Raw genomic sequence first — 15,955 nt, forward strand, 5'->3', positions numbered from 1 at the left:
ACAGAGGCTGTGCGATTTCCACAGCAGCGATGTATGAGTGTTACTCATTTGACTTTTGACTTTATTCATGATGCTCCTTTTCCATACAGAAGTCTGAGTTTCATGATCTCAAACATATCATCTTTTCCTCTTACCGCTTCCTAATTTCGAGTTATATTTTAAAATCCTTCCGTACTCTAAAATTAGTTTCTAAACACTCCCATTTTTTTCCCTAGAAGTTTTATGGCCCTATTTTTACATTTAAATCGTTGATCTACCTATAATTTACTTGGGTGTTGGGTATGAGCTATGGATGCAGCTTGTTTTTTCCCTAAATGGCTGACCCAAGGTGACCCAACAAACTTCATTAAATGATTCATCTATTTCCCACGAATTTGAAATGCCGTTTTATCAGGTGTGAAATTTCTATGTGATCTAAGTCTATTTCTAAACTTTCTGGTCTGTTTCACCGATTTGTCCTTAAAATTACATACAGTATCATGCCGTTTTAACTACTATAGCTTAGTAACGTGTTATTTTAAAGCTCTAATGAAACTAAACTCCCCTAACTACTCCCCTTTTTGTAATTCCTCTGGTTTTCACGCTCACTTGTTCTCACAAAGGTCTTTTATAACCTGCTTAACAAAAAAAATGTATTTCCATTTGAACTGAGCTTAATTTACCTATGTACTTCAATGAATTGACATTTGTATATTTCCATCCACTTAAGAACACGGCATGCCTTTCCGTTAGTTTTTCTTCTTTTGCATTCCTTAGTGATGTTTTTCTTCCTCTACGAAGAACTTACATATTAAGTTTATGCTTAGGTTTTTTTCTCTTTTCTATTGCAATTGAAATAGCGTCTTTCCTTCCATTATATATTCTAATTGCCGCCACTTTATGTGAAGGTGATTTCAGGATGCGTGTTGAGCGTAGGGTCTTCCTCTAAAGGCATCTCAAGGATTTAAACCAACGGGGCCCTGGGCTATTGCTCCCTGAGACAGAGCGAGGCAGGACCTCCCCGCCCGGCCAGCCAGCATCAAGGCCGTGGAAACGGGGTGCATCTGCACGCCTTCTCCCCTTGTCTGGGGCTTGAGGACAGAGGCGAGGAACTGCCAGAGCCATGAACTGAGGGGTTCAGGGCAACTGCAAATAACTGGGGCCACGGCCGATCTTCTCTGAGAGGCTGGGTGAGACTGCCTCTCACGGCGAGCGGCTCTTCCCTCGGGAGCAGGACCAGGTCTGCTTAGCGACAGCCGTGTTGGAACAGCCTCCAGCACAGTGCACCCTGATTTCTTTCAGCTCCTCTCAGCCTGCAATGTAAGTTCTATTTAGAGAAAAATCGTAGCGAGGTTGACAACCTCTTCCGTCTTTGGTTTTCTGCTTCTAACTTCTGAGTGGCTGTAAACTAGGGTCCACAGGTGTTTGCTGAAAGATGCGCAGCCAAGTGCACCAGATAGGCTCCCCCATCCCACTGGCCCCCCGTCGCACTGTTCTCCGATCCTTCCGTCCCCCCACGCCCCGGGCTCCTTAGGGAAGCCAATTACAGTTTATTGCGAGCCTGCATCTCCCAGGTCGGTGAATCCATTTTCACACTGTGGCCTCAATACAGCCTGAAAAGTCTGTGTCTTTTGGCTTTTTCTCTCTGTTGGGTTAGTTGGTTACCCCTTTCTTATTCCCTGAGCATTTCCTCCTCTCGGATCAGACTCCTTCCACGCCCTCACATTACCAAACGGGTAACTTCACGATCTTGCTTGGGGTGGGGGGTGCCTTCAAAGAAAGACTGAGGGGCCAGCTGTTTCAAAATCAGGGCATCTGCAGGATAAGCATCAGTTGGGGACACGTGCTGCGCAGAAATTAGAACCGACTCTGATCTTACGTTGCCTCCTGCCTTCTCTCTCCGCCTCCATTCATTAGCTTTTATTTGCTAGTCTTCTTAGGAGATGCTTTTACAGTCGCTCACGACGACATGTCTGTGCCTCTTCTTCAACCTACGCTGTGTCCAACGCGAGATCGGTCCACCCAAAGATGACCCTAGTCCCCAGTGCCACAGTGTTCAAGTGATCTTTAGATGTTTGGACTTTCATCTCCAGCTCCGATAATGGATTCCAGCTGCAGCTACAATAATCCTACGGAACAGTTTCCAAAGATTTCGCTCGAGATTTTCAAACCCACAAAAATGTTCTCCAGCCCCTTCTGTGTGTACCACCTCTGCAGTGATGATGCATTTAATGGTGAAAAAAACAAAACAAACAAACAAACAAACAAACAAACAAAAACACAGGAACAGAGGGCTGTCCGCCTTATAAAGAAGTCACTTGCCTTGGTTCCCCGGCCGTGAATGAGGATCACATTTACACAGTGTCAGAGACCTAAGGCCCTAACTGAGGGACAGTGTGGTCCTTCTGACTGTGAGTCGGAAAGGCCATTGACATAATATAAAAGGTAACACCCAATCTTCCCTGCAAAACTGCTCCTCTCCAGGACTCGCCACCTCAGAGAACAGCCCACCATCCACCTAGAAACCAGGCCATCATCCGTGATACCGCCCTCCTTCTCACCTTCTATATATCTAACCCATCGCGAAATCCCATTGATGTAAACTCATCAATATCTCTCTAATACCCTTTTCTCCGTCTCCACCTTAACCTATGCCATCATCATCTCGCATGTACTCCTGCATCTACGACCTAACCAGTGTCCCGTTGTCCGTTCTTGCCCATCCTTGATTCACTCTCCAGAGTGCAGGTAGAGGAAGCTCAGGATCACATCGGGTGACTCTCCCTGCTTTATACTCTCCGGTGGTTGAAAGCGCATCTCCCCACCTGGCCTCCAGGCCCTGCGTGCTGGGATGACTACGCAATACCTTCCCAGTCCGCCCACATCTCTGTGTGGTTCGTGTCTTCTTTTCACTCAGTTCTCAAATTAAATGTCACCTCTTCTATAACATGTCCCTGAGCATGTCGCCAAAAGGAAGATCCCTCTGTTATTCCGTCAGCTGCTGCTTCGTCCCCACAATTTTTAGCACAACTTATCGTTATTTCGTTTGTCCGCTTACGTGCTTTCACCTGCCTCTGGCACTTAAGTCAGGTCCCTGAAGACAGACTCCAAGACAGTCTTGTCTGCCACACTATCCCCGTGCCCGGTGCATGAAAGGTGCTCGGAAAGTGTCTTTTAGCAACTTAAATTTGGACTGAGTCGAGCATTTCCTTATCCCTACCCCCGCCCTTCTTAAGCATCTGGATGAGGATTTTATGAGATTCTTTTCCTAAAGTCTTTACCACGCGTGGTAGGCACTAGCGCTGTTGACCAAATACTGCTGATTCCTCCTTTAAGGCAGCTGGTAGTGCTGCACCTCACCACCTTCTCTCGAGGCGGCTATGGCCATGTGACTTACTTTGCCACTGTAATATGAGCAGAAGTGATGTGTGTCATTTCTAGTAGAAGCTTTAAGGGCCAAGAGAACAAACTCTCAGATTCTTTTCCCCCTGCCCCAGTGATCGAGAGAATGGCGCTCCATCAGCCTCAGACTCAGCATCTATGACAAGCAGAGCACCCGGCCAAACCTCCATGGAGGCACATCGTGAAAAGAAATAAGCTTTTCTTGTTATAAGCCACTGGTATTTTAGAGGATGTCAGATACTGCAGCATAATGGCGGCCGTCCTCACTAATAATGTGCTATCACTTATCGCTACTGCTAGATTCACAAACAGGATTATTTAATGCCATCAACTTCCACTACTGCAGACAACCTCCACTCCAGATGTGCTTATACAGCTCCTGCTTCCCAGTAGACAGAGGAATGTCACCATTTATGACAGTGACAAAGAAAAGTTCTCAGTGTGGGTCTCGAATATTTTGGAGAGAAGATGTTCTGTATACTAATTACCTCATGGGTGTGGCTGATTGGTCACAAGAGTACCTTCATTGAAAAGAAGGGTAAGAAAAAATAGAAACTGAAGGATAATTATATTGAGAGAGTTACTCAATTCGATAATCACTCCATATTTACCATGAGCCAGGCGCCGTGCTAAATGGCATTGGATACAGAAAGATGAATCAGAACCAATTCCTCTCCCAAGAACGGAAGGAAGATATTCACAAATATGGATAACTTAATGACAAGTATGCTATAAACAACATACACGTGAGCACTGGTGCTGAGAGTAGTCATTCTGAGAAGGTGGCGTTTGCGTCTAGAACTATAAAGAAACTAAAACAATCTACTCAGTTTCACAAACACTTTCGGAAAGCTACGTAGGTACACGCAAGGCTCTACGAGTCACACTGTTCAGTAATATACAAATCATTTAAAAAACAATTCTTGTCTTCCAAGGACAGCATCCAATGTAGCACTGAAGACGAGTCTATAGATACGTATGATATATATCAAGGACCGTTGAAGCATCATGAGACACAGATAGTCCCATGAAAGTTCATGAGGAAGAAACCACATTCGATGGGGAGGCCCTGGGAGGAATACAAGAAGTGAGATTGGAGATGGGCCTCGCAAGATGGAAGGATTGCAACAAACAGAGATGAATGGAGGCAAGCACATCCCAGGAAAAAGGACTCCTGAGCAAAAAGGACTGAGGTGGACAGAGCTGAGCGTGGGTTTGGAGAACTGTGAGGAGCCCAATTTAGCTTGAAAACAGGATACAAATGGAGGCAGCCGGAGACTAGGCTGGAACCGAAAGCTGGGCGCATAATCTGGAAGACGTTGAAGGTCAGTATGAACATTCTTTTTTAAAAAGTTCACAGTATGAGCAGCCACTTAATGTTTCTGAAAAGGAAGGGGCCTGATGGGTGCTTTGTTGGAACAGTTCATCTGGAATGAGCATAGGATGAACTAAAGGGAAAAGAGAGAAACAGTTGGGGAGCAGTTTTTGCTTGGGCGAAAAGTAACAAGGATTTGAAATGCAGCAGAGAGAAGGGTAAGAGAAAGGTGGAGATAAATGTCAAAGACATTGCTGAAGGTTAGCTGACCAAACTTGGCCACTTATTAAATGTGAGGGTCATGGGGGAGAGGGAGAGAGAGACAGAGAGACAGAGAGAGAGAGAGACAGAGAGACAGAGAGAGAGAGAGGAAAGAGGAAGGAAGGAAGGAAAGAAGAAAGGAAGGAAGGAGAGAGAGAGAGAGAGGAAGAGAGGAAGAAAGGAAGAAAGGAAGAAAGGAAGAAAAAGAAAAGCTGTCTTTGAGGCCTCAGGTCTGGCCAGCTGGCAGGCTGAGGATACCATTAACCAAAATAAGGAAGTCAGCTGGCCGTGGGGAAAATGCTTAGCTCGGTTTTGACTCAGAACGACAAAGTAAATGATGACTGAATGTCAGTATAAATCAAATCATTAAACCCCAGGTGTAAAGAAATCCTGTTGCCCAGTACGAGTTAGCACTCCACCAAGAACGAGAACCCAAAGAAACAAGCCCTGAGAAGTGATTCACAGGAGTGCTTGTAAGATCAGGTTTGCAAATCGTTCTACATATTTTCATAACAAAAAGGGCCAAGACGGGTTCCACATATGGCCAGTAGATTTTAAAGTTGGAAAATTCATTGACCACGATGGACTTGCTCCCTGAGAAAAACACACATTAGCACATACTCACATATTAAAATAGAAAAAAAAAAATTGAGGGGGAGAGGGTGTTTCCACAAAATTCCTAATAGAGAATTTTAATTATACAGAAGTATCTGAAGTAAAGAGTCAACATTTTGGTAGCCTGCCTAGAAGACAGGAAGTTGAACAAGCCAGCACTAAATCACCAGCGGGCGAGGTGGGAAGATGCTGAAGGAAACAAAGCCAAAGACAGAGAATTAAGATACAGCCTCAGCTGCCACTGTCACCATATGCTGCTTAGGAAAGGGGCACAGCTGCAGAATAGCTCAAGTCTGCGATGCCAGCAGGACACCGTTTATTCAGGAATCTATGGCTTCAGGAGCTTGTCTTAGACGCTTTCACATTGCTAGCTTCAGAGCCCAGATACAGAACCAGTGTCAAGTGCCTTTCAGTGTATTTAGCAGAAGAGAATAGAGAGATGATCCTTAAAAGGCGAAAGGGCACCAAATAAATTAAAACCCAAATCGAAAATCCTCAAATCCTGACAGGAACTGAAATACAAAAATTATATGCCTTTTTTTAACTGTCACCCTTCTCTGCAGATCAGCAATTTCCTGTGTGTCTGTAACTGTGTGTTCTTTTTGGAGGTGTTGATGTTGAAATGATATCTGCTTCAAATCTGCAGAAATCTAAGGGGGTGAGCTCAGTGCTCAACAACTAAATCGAAGACCAATTGTGCCTTTCAAGTGTAAAAGGGACAAGTCCCTATCACTGACCTGGTGCTGTGGAGACTCGCAGAGCTGTGGCAGTTGGTATGTGCCGCTCGTGAGAACAAGGCACAGGAGCGGTAATGAGTCTCAGCTGAGGCACGACTCTGACCCTACAAAGTCACAAACTGTACCAGGCATACTGCTTGTTGGGCGGGGCATTTCTGGTGCAAGGGGGACAGCTGTACCGCTTAGGTCCCACGGAAATTCTGAAAGAGAAGTACATCATTTACAACAGCCGAGACATGGAAACAACCCAACTGTCCACGACAGATGACTAGATGAATGTTTATAGGTGTACATATAAATGATGGAATACTACCCAGCCGTAAAAAAGGTGAAATATTACTATTTGCAATGACATGGATGGATCTTGATTGAGAGAATTATGCCAAGTAAAATAAGTCAGATGGAAAAAGCCAAAAATGATATGATTTCACTCATATGTGAAATCTACCACAAAAAGTAACGAACAAACCAACAAAACAAAAACAAACTCATAGATACGGACAATGGGATGGTGGTTACCAGAGGGGAAAGGGGGTGGGGAAAGACGGTCAGATATGTGATGACAGAAAGAAACTAGACATTGGATGATCAGCACACAAGAGAGTACGCAGGTGTCGAATTACAATCTTATACGCCTGAAAATTACATCATGCTGGTAACCAGTGTTACCTTAATAAATTTAATTAATTAGTTAAATATAAAAGAGAAGTGTTACAATCACGTCTGAGGTGCTCTGGAGGGATGACACACGTAGGGGAATAAAGGTGGAAATGAAATACTGCAGGGGTCCCCAACCCGCAGGCTGCAGATCAGTAATGGTCCGTGGCCTGTGAGGGACTGGGCTGCATAGCAGGAGGTGAGTGGTGCGCAAGCGAGCGAAGCTTCATCTGTATCGGCAGCCGCTCTCCAGCGCCAGCATCACTGCCTCGGCTCCACCTCAGATCATCAGGCATTAATTAGAGTCTCAGAGGCGCACCAGCCTCTGGTGCCAAAATGGTTGCGGACCGCTTTGGAGATACTGGATGCGGAGTCCGAAGACCCAGATTGAAGTCTCAGCTTTACAACTGGATAACTTTGTATATTTAAGTCATTTTGCTTCTTTATCTGTAAAGCAAGGTATGACAGGGAATGACAACAACCATATCTGTTTCAAAGAATTGGTATGAGATGCAAACATGATCATAAAAGTGATGCATGTTAGTTACTTTGAAATAATAAAGTGCTATATAAATGGACGACATTTGCTTATCCAGTTCCGCTCGTTACAGTTTTTCTTTCTTCTCTATCCTGGCACAGCCGCACACCTGTATTATAGCTGAGCTCAGACCTGTGCACACCCGGGATGGGCCCGAATGAATCCCCACACCGTGGGAAGGAGAAGCTGCTGCCAAATAAGCTCCTTCAGGTCTCGGTGGTAGGTGGTTTCACAGAGCGTGCAAGCAACCTGAGGTGAGTGAGTGCAAAGGAAAGGCAGTGTCTACATTCCCATTTTTGTCTTGTAATTCATTTATGTTCATCTTTCATCCACGAGATTCTTCGTAAACTTTTAGGACATAGCGGGCTAAGGGAAGCAGCAATAGGCTATTATATAAAGAGTACTGATCCAATGATAATTAAATACGATTCATAATTCCAGACTGGTTCCTAGACCAGAAAACAAAGAGCTATAAAGGACATTATTAGGACACTTAGAGAAATCGGGATATGGACTTTATATATTAATAGTATCGTATCAGCGTTAAATATCCTGATTTGACAGGTGAACTATGGGTATGTAATAAAGAACCTTGATATTGGGAAATACACACCAAAAGATCCAAGGGAAAGGGTCCCGATGTATGCAACGTAGTCTCAAAGGGTTAAGGAAAAATAATAATAGGTAAAAAATTCAGGGACAGAAAAAGGCTAATGTACAAAAAAGTTAACCATCATTGAATCTGAGGGAAGGCTAGACAGCGTTCTTGTACTATTTTTGAAACTTCCCTGTAGGTTTGAAAGTACTTGAAAAGTAAACGATTTTTTTAAAAATAATTAATGGTTTAGAAATCAATAGACCTGAGTTCTAGCATCATGTGGCTCCTGGGCAAGTCGCCTGGCATCTTTCGGTTCAGTGTCCCCAGATGGTAAAATGGGGGTAACGATGCATGACTGCCCTACCTCCTTTCGAGAATTGTAAAACGCAAAGCATAGTAAGCATATCCATGTGGAAGATGTGAAAATACCAAAAGCTTTAGTCAAAAGACAAGATTTAAATCCTATGCTCTGCCACATATATGAATAGATTGCACTGATCATATCTTAAGCCTTAGTACTTCCATCTGGAACATGATAGCTGTTCTAAGGGGAAGTTCATAGTGACACAGGTCTACCTGGAGAAACAAGAAAAATCTCAAATAAACAATCTATCTTTACAACTGAAGGAGCTAGAAAAAGATCAAACAAAGCCCAAAGTTAGTAGAAAGAAGGAAATAACAAAGATCAGAGCAGAAATAAATAAAATAAAAACTAAAAAGACAATAGAAAAGATCAATGAAATCAAGAGCTTTTTTTGAAAAGATAAACAAAATTGACAAACCTTTAGCTAGACTTACCAAGTGAAAAATAGACAGGGCTAAAATAAATGAAAGAAGACATTACAGCTGATAGTACAGAAATACAAAGGATCATAAGAGACAACGATGAGCAATTACACTCCAACGAATAGAACGACCAACAAGAAATGGATAAATTCCAAGAAATATACAATCTCCCAAGACAGAATCATGAGGAAATAGAAAATCTGAAGACTGATTACTAGTAAGGAGACTGAATCAATCAAAAAACTCCCAAGAAAAGTCTAGGACCAGACATCTTCACGGGCGAATTCTACAAAACATTCAAAGAAGAATTAATACCAATTCTTCTCAAACTCTCCTAAAAAATTGAAGAGGAGAGGATACTTCCAAACTCATTTTCTGAGGCCAGCATTACCCTGATACAAAAAAGAAAAAACGAAGATGTCACCAAAAAACAGAAAATTACAGGCCAATATCACTGATGAACATAGATGCAAAAAATCCTCAACGAAATACTAGCAAACTGAATTCAACAACATATTAAAGGATCATATACCATGACCAAGTGGGATTTATTCCAGAGATGCAAGGAAGATTTGACATCTGCAAATCAGACGATGTGATACAGCACGTTAACAAAACGAAGGATAAAAATCACATGATCCTCTCAACTGATGCAGAAGCACTTGACAAAATTCAACATCCATTTATAATAAAAACTCTCAACAAAGTGGGGTATTAGAAGGAACACACCTCAACATAATCAAAGCCCATTTATGACAAGCCCACTGCTAACATCATATTTTATGACAAGCCCACTGCTAACATCATATTCAACGGCGAAAAGCTAAAACCTTTTCCTCTAAGATCAGAAACAAGAGGAGGATGCCCACTCTCATCACTTTCATTCAAAAAAGTATCAGAAGTCTTAGAACAATTGGGCAAGAAAAAAATAATAAAAGGCATTCAAATTGGAAAGGAAGAAGCAAAACCGTTACTACCTGCAGATAACATGATTTTATGTATAAAAACCTCTGAAGACTCCACCAAAAACTATTAGAACTAATAAATGAATTCAGTAAACTCTCAGGATCTGAAATCAATATACAAAAATCTGTTATGTTTCTATACACTAAAAAAAATAAACTATCAGAAAGAGAGTTTAAGAAAACAATCCCATTTGCAATCGTATCCAAATGAAAAAAAAAAAATACCTGGGAGTAAATTTAACCAAGGAGGTAAAAGACCTGTACACTGAAAACTACAAAACACTGATGAAAGAAATCGAAGACATCACAAATAATGGGAAGATAGTCAATTTTCATGAATTATTGTTAAAATATCCACAGTATCTGAAGCAACATACAGATTCAGTGCAATTCCTATTAAAATATAATTGGCATTTTTCACAGAAATAGAACAGAATTTTGTACGGAACCACGAAAGACGCCAAATAACCAAAGCAATCTTGAGAAAGAAGAACTACATTACAAGGCTATGGTAATCGTAACAGCATGGTACCGGCATAAAAACAGAGACATAGATCAATGGAACAGAATAGAGAGCCCAGAAATAAATCCGCGTATATATGGCCAATTAATTTACACCATAATTGGCAAAAATATACAATGGGGAAAGGACACTCTCTTCAATCAGTGGTGTTGGGAGAACTGGATAGATGTGTGCAAAAAAATGAAACTGGACCACTTTCTTATACCATATGCAAAAATTAACTGAAGATGGATTAAAGACTTGGATATAAGATATGAAACCAAAAAAACTCCTAGAAGAAAACACAGGTGTTAGTCAGCTCCTTGACATCAGTCTTGGTGATAATTGTTTGGATCTGACTCCAAAAGCAAAGGCAACATGAGCAACAATAAACAAATGGGACTCCATCAAACTAAAGAGCTTCTACACAGCAAAGAAAATTATCAACAAAAGTGAAAAGGCAACCTACTAAATGGGAGAAAATAGTTGCAAATCATGTATCTGATAAGAGATTAACATCCAAAATATATAAAGAACTCATATAAATCTACAGCAAAAACAAAAACAAAAAACAAAAAACAACAACCACCCATTGGATAAATGGGAAGAGGATTTGAACAGTCTTTTTTCCAAAGAGGTTATACAGATGGCCAACAGATACATGAAAAGATGCTCGACATCACTAATCATCAGGGAAATGCAAATCAAAACCACAAGTAGACATCACTTCGCACCTGTTAGAACGGCCGTTATCAAAAAGACAAGAAACAATAAGCGTTGGCGAGGATATGGAGAAGAGGGAACCCTCACACGCTGTAAATTGAAATGTAAATCGGTTCAGCCAGTATGGAAAACAGTACGAAGGTTCCTCAAAAATTTAAAATAGAACCATCATATGATCCAGTAATTCCACTTCTGGGTATTTATCCAAAGAAGAAAACACAAATTTGAAAAGATATCTGCACCCCCACGTTCACTGTATCATTATTTATAATAGCCAAGATATGGAAACAACCTAAGTGTCCATCAATGAATGAAGATGTGATACACGCACACACACGCGCAATGGGATACTATTCAGCAATAAAAAAGAATGAAATCTTGCCATTTGTGATACTATGGTTGGACATCGAGGACACTGTGCTGAGTGAAATAAGTCAGACAGAGAAAGGCAAATATCATATGATCTCACTTATGATCTCACTTATGTGGAATCTAAATAAACAAAAACAAAAGAAGTTCACAGATACAGATGACAGATTCGTGGCTGCCAGAGAAGGGACGTGGGGTGTGGGCAAGGTGGATGAAGGGGGTTAAAAGGTACAAACTTCCAGTTATGAAATAAATAAGTCATGGGAATGTAACGTCCAGCGTGGCGACTATAGTTAATAATACTGTGTCACATATTTGAAAGTTGCTAAGAGAGCAAATCTTAAACCATGTCAACGCATTCAACGCCAGTGAACTGGACACTTAAAAATGGCAGCCAAGGTAAATCGTATCTTATGTATATTCTACCACAATTAAAAATAAATTTAAAATTATTTCTCACACTCTTTTAAACATACCTCTTTTCTGACCCCATAAGGCGAGTTGAGAAAGAGAAGACAATTTTTTCTTTTTTTTTAAGGCGAGGCAACCCTCGGTTGACCTCACAGATTGCAAGGACCTTGTCAGCTTAAATCCCTTATTTTTTTTTAAATTTTTACGCCTCCAGCACCTGGTCTTCCCAGGCGGTCTCCCATCCAAGTACTAACCAGGCCCGACCCTGCTTAGCTTCCGAGATCAGACGGGATCGAGCACGTTCGGGGTGGCATGGCCGTAGACGAGAAGACAATTTTAAAAACTGAGAAGAACTTGTCTAAAACAGGAGAAAGAAATCTAGGAGACCCTTCTGGGCTGTGCATGTGAGACCCGAGGGGGCTGGAAATCAACCAAGCCTGGCTTTCCAGGTGGCAGTGTTCGTCTTATTGTCCAGTATCGATCCTTGAAGCCTTTCTTCGTTCATCAAGTTCCAGAAGCATCTAAAGGCAGTCCATGTGTCAGGTCAGGAACCAGAATTCCCGGGACCCGCTCCCACTCTGGCCGAGGCTCCAGACCGTCACAAAGCGCTGCTGCGGGGACTCAAGGCCAGACAGGAAGCCGTGGGAGAGGAAAGACAAACACGCCAAACAGCCCGCCATGTATGTGCGATGATTCCTATCCAACGTGTTCAGGCCCAGCGCTCAACAGACCCTGTTTATGTATTTCTTCTGGGCTTTCTAAATCACATCTGCAAAACCGGGGCGCAGTGAGAAGTTCAGAAAGAGGCCAGCTTTCTAGAGACAGAGGATATCTGTATATCGGGGCCAGGATTTTACACACAGCTCCATTAATGCGCATTAGCCCTGCCCTGTGGCTTTGTCTATCAGAATGACCAACGTTAATTAATGCCAAGTCCCTCGGGAATGCAGGCAGAGTCCAGGATTCGGGGCCGCGGACAGAGACATACCCTCTACGCCCACACCCGCACATCAACTGCTACTGTGCTGTCTTCCAAGCCAACGCCATCTGCCTATAAAAGCCACGCTACGGCCGCCCATTCTCCTCCACCTCCCCACCCAGGCCCCTGCGTTCAACCTCAGCTCCGATGCAGACAAAAATAGGGTCCCCCCATTTGCTGCAATTTCAACAACTATGAAACCTTAGATAAGACACTGTACCGTGAACTGCCATATGGCACTCCTATTGTGTTTTAGCCCACTGTTCTCATTTTTGGAGAATCAAATCACCAGCTGGTATGGGGGAAAGAAGTCTCTCTACAACATATCGCACACTATGCACGAGGCGAGAGAAACGAAGGACTGTAAAGGAAGGAATCTGTGTAAGAACAAGGCGGGGGACCAGCTTCCATTACGGATGAGGCCACGGTCTCTCTGACTTCACCCTTGCATAAGCCGCCTAACTGTTCTGGGTCTCAATTTATCTGCCGTAAATAGGATCTCGTTACTCATTGAAACAAAATATTCAGAGAATACCGAGGGTCAGGTACTAGGTTAGGCGCCTGGACCGAACCAAGAGAGTGTGCCAAGATCACAGTCAAAGGCCCCACAAGTAACGATGCCAACGAATCAATAAAAAATAAAAGAATAACAATGTTAATATTTTTCAAATGATTATGACAGAAAAGGAGACCAAGGCCGGGCACACTGACACCTTCTGTGGGAGTTAAGCTGCTTTTTTTTTTCTTTTTGAGAAAATGATTTTATTTTGTTTGGACATATACCCAGAAGTGGGAGTGCTGGATGGTAGTATTATTTTTAATTTCTCGTGGAACCTCACTGTTTCCCAGTGGCCACATCATGAAGTTGCTTTTATGTGCTATCCCAGAAGGCTTTCTGATCAGTCCCTGTTCACCGTCGTGGGAGTGCCTGCAAGGCTGTGTGACGGAAAGCAATATGACTCACGGTCCTTTGCTTTTCTCTTTGTAAAATGATTCTGGAATTCTCAAGGAATGATCCACATCCTAACTCCGACCAAGCTGTCGATTACTACGTTTTAAGTTTATTCATGGCATAAATACTGCCATAAATATGTTCCTTAAATATATACTTAGACAGCAGAGACTAACATTTATTAAGAGCGCATAACTTGTAAATACGCTATTTTATTAATACACTCAGTGACCAAGGTTGGCACTGGCATCTCCATTTTTAGTTGGAGAAACTGAGACATTAAGAGGCTGGTGGCTTGCAAAATGCCACTCAACTAGTCAGTGTCAGATGTGGAATTATAATCCGGGCCTGTGTGCCTGCAACGCCAATGCTAACTGCCGCAACATGCCACTGTCCTACGCCATGTCATTCCTCACTGATGAGCTTGATTTCCTAGAGAGAGAATATGCTGAGGCCTGAGCTCGGTAACATCACTTCAACTAAGACTTTTTAACTGCTTTAGTCCTAAGAGCCCTTCAGGTGAGATTGCAAGAAATAATAAGAGACTTAATTAAAGCCCTGGGGTCCAAAAGTCATATCTTGCCTGATTCTGGAGGGTGGAAAACACAGGCGTTAACTGCATGCCCTCCCCCCAGGCCCCTCCTAACACTATAATTCTGATTCTCTTTGCCCTGCTTACATACGGGAACCTGTAGTTAGTTATTCTCTAAAACTAGATTTCAGAGGCCAGATTGCTCCATTTTGGTAAAGATACCACAAATCACATGAAATAGCATCTAGCAACTGCAATACTTTTAAAATTCCTAGTAAATCATACCAAAATAATCCTATCAAAACACCAAAATCGCAGCAATCACTCACGAATAAATAAGAATCAAGGAAGCTAAGAGGTATACCCGTTCATGATATTTCGTTTCTTTAGACCTCAGTGAAATATTATCTGAGAAAGCCTGACTGGGCAATGTGCCCTGTTATAACGTTTGTGGTGCCCATCCCAAAGAAATTTAATCTGTCAAGGAAAAAAAAAAGGCTCTTGTTATCTTATGACACATAATAGATCAGAAATCATGGGTTTCCCTTCCAGCAGAGACATAGATGACTCAATATACCATATACCTTAAGGCTTACTATACCAGCTCAAAATTTAAAACCAATAAATGCGTGCGAACAACTCAATGACTTTGTAAAATATCCCAGTGACCCTCTATAATAGAAAAGAGGAACCGGGTTTGTGACCATATGCAGAAAGACAATCAAAAAGGGTGAACTAGAGAAATAATAAGTTTCTGGATGGGTCTTTGGGGAAAGCAGAACCCCTGGATGATGGCTTCCTGAGACCAGAGCCAAGACTGTGTCAGGCGCTGGGCTAGGCACCAGGGATGCATCGCTGATGGTGAAGACTTTGCCCATTCAAACAGGAAAACACTTAGGGGCACCGTACGGATTCTAAGCCCTCATTATAAAAGAGGAGAAGGCTATTTCCAAAACCACTTCTTTGCATACCTCTCACACAAACCCTGCTGACGCTGGACAAAAACGAGAAGGTCCAAGGAACACTCAAGAAACTCCATGTCTTGCCCTATGCACCAAGAGCCAATTAATGTTGCACAGTTTTGTCCTTGAGGGCCGTCTGTCCAGCTCTGCCAGCTTAGCACAACAGCAGCCATAGACATCATGTAAACAAAATGTGTGTGGCTATGTGTTGATAAAATGTTACTTATGAAGTCAGGTGTTATTGACGACAACACAGGATTTGGTCCGTGTAAGCAGACATCTTTGAGAAATCAAGTTACTATCCCTTATCTCCTCTCCCATCTGCCCAGGGCTCCTGAGAAGGAGCAAAGAGCAAAGGTTCAAAGCCAGAACGTTTCCCTCAATCATTTATTCTCAAAGTTAGAGGCTACAACCACTTCAAAATAAACCCTATTCCACTTACTTCTCTACTTGTCACCATTAGAAAATAAAAGTCTTTGCTGGGCCCACAGAGCTCTGCCTTCTCTGCTGTGCCAATGGGATGACTGTCATTAAACGTCACGTTTGTAATTAAACATGATGTTATTAACTGCTGCCTGACGCAGGAACTCAGAGCAACCCATAAGAAACATCAAAGCCACAATGGGCTAGCAGCCATCAGAACGCCTGGAAGCTCCTGGGGGGGTCACTCTT

The 15,955-nt window shown here is 42.5% G+C and overlaps 1 protein-coding gene and 1 non-coding gene across 2 annotated transcripts in view; both read right to left on the minus strand.

Moving 5' to 3' along the window:
* The window catches only part of OPHN1 (oligophrenin 1), a 195,158-nt gene that overhangs the window by 166,567 nt on the left and 12,636 nt on the right, over positions 1-15,955 (minus strand). The gene's annotated exons all lie outside the window — the stretch shown is intronic.
* LOC120583624 (5S ribosomal RNA) lies at positions 12,064-12,182 on the minus strand. Its single transcript, XR_005647834.1, has one exon. It is a non-coding gene; the product is annotated as a 5S ribosomal RNA (ribosomal RNA).

This window comes from Pteropus medius, unplaced genomic scaffold (assembly GCF_902729225.1).
Source record: "Pteropus medius unplaced genomic scaffold, Ma_sr-lr_union100, whole genome shotgun sequence".
Classification (NCBI taxonomy): domain Eukaryota; kingdom Metazoa; phylum Chordata; class Mammalia; order Chiroptera; family Pteropodidae; genus Pteropus; species Pteropus medius.